The 1514-nt window shown below is 43.4% G+C and overlaps 1 non-coding gene across 1 annotated transcript; it reads left to right on the top strand.

Annotated features, from left to right (window-relative positions):
- Positions 1–395: 395 nt before the first annotated feature.
- On the top strand, positions 396–535 carry LOC122441139. The gene has a single exon (XR_006269273.1).
- The last annotated feature ends 979 nt before the right edge of the window (positions 536–1514 follow it).

Below are 1514 nucleotides of genomic sequence, written 5' to 3'. Positions count from 1 at the left end.
TTGAAGGTGTGCTCTGGGATTAACACAGTGTTAGGTGTAGTCAGGCATCATGAGTAGCCTAGTTATTGAACCCTTGCTGCCAGCAGACACTGTACCCACTGCTTTGCACAAAATATCTCATTTAGTTCACACAACATTGTGTGGGGAAAGGCAATGTTATTCCCTTTTTATGAGTTGAAAAAACAAGATCCATCAGGTTAGGTAACTTTCCAAGTTCATATAAACAGTAAGTGATGGAGCTGAGATTCAAATGCGGCTCTCTTTGGTTCCAAAGTTAATCTTTATGCCACCCTACCCTGAGAAGCCTGATATAAAATCAAGACCAGGCAGCCGGTATGAAAGAGATGTGTGATCTAAGTGAAGTGGGAGAGTTGGAGGAGTATCAGAAAATGTGATTGTATGGGTCTATGCCTTTTCTCCTCCCTTGTGCTCAGTTCTAACAGGGGAGGCTGACAGGACACACAGCAATCTCCCTCTCAGTTTAGGAGAGCCGTCCTAAGAATAGGGCTGGCTCTTAAAGGCACGAGAGGACAGTTTTAAAAAAAAGCGGACAGTTAATGATGAACTGCGTTCCATGCTATGACTGTAACTTCTGTTTAGCCCTCAGATTCCTTCTTAACACAGTGATTTAGATTTGAGAGCAAAGCTGGCACAGGAAATGAAACCTAACTTGCACAGTGCTGCATATTAAGCAGGGACACAAGCAGCCCAGGTGGCTTTTTCCAAGACTTCATTGTGCTCCTGCATGTTTGGGCCAGATTCTTTGTGTCATATCTCACCGAGTTTATGCTGCAGTGGAATCTCAGGCTAGATATTTTCTCTTTAATATCTGGTCCCCTGTAGTCACCACTTCTGTATAAAAACACCATGGTGTGTTAGTTCTTGTTTCTCAAGTGTAATTTGGAGTCAAGTGGAACAGATAAACAATGTCAATGAAAATATCTTCTGTAGACACTGATGGGACTTATCTGTCTTGAAATGAGGAGATAAAGGATGCATAAATGTTTAATTTTTCTTTGCATCTTAATGTAACCACTGAATGCCCTTGGTCCTCGAGCAAATTAATCGTCACGAAATGAGAGTAAATGACACACAGTCTGTACTGAGCCGTTGTCTGTTGGATCAGCCACCCCTCGGCACAGTGGCACATGAGAGGCGGGTCTCCAGCAGGGCTGCTGGAACAGCCGTGCTGGGTGAAGTGTATTAGAAGCTTTCTCGGAAAACTCAGAGGAACGGCAATGGTCTTGTAGCTTGAGGTTGATTCTTGGCATGTTTGTCAGGTGAATTTTCCCTCTCCCTGTAGAGAAGGTCCAGAGAAAGTCCTAATATGAGATTGGCTTCCCCACACATTCCTTACTGTGTGAGCTTTACAAGTTATAGCCTCTCTGAGCTTTATTGACTTCATTCACAAAATATAGTTGTGGCTAGTAGTTTTATATATGTTAGTATTAATCACTCAGTCATGTCCAACTGTTTGCAACCCCATGGCCTGTAGCCTGCCAGGCTCCTCTGTC

This window comes from Cervus canadensis, chromosome 4 (assembly GCF_019320065.1).
Source record: "Cervus canadensis isolate Bull #8, Minnesota chromosome 4, ASM1932006v1, whole genome shotgun sequence".
NCBI classification, from domain to species: domain Eukaryota; kingdom Metazoa; phylum Chordata; class Mammalia; order Artiodactyla; family Cervidae; genus Cervus; species Cervus canadensis.
The sequence above is the reverse complement of the archived record's forward strand: the minus strand, read 5'-3'. Positions and strand labels throughout refer to the sequence as shown.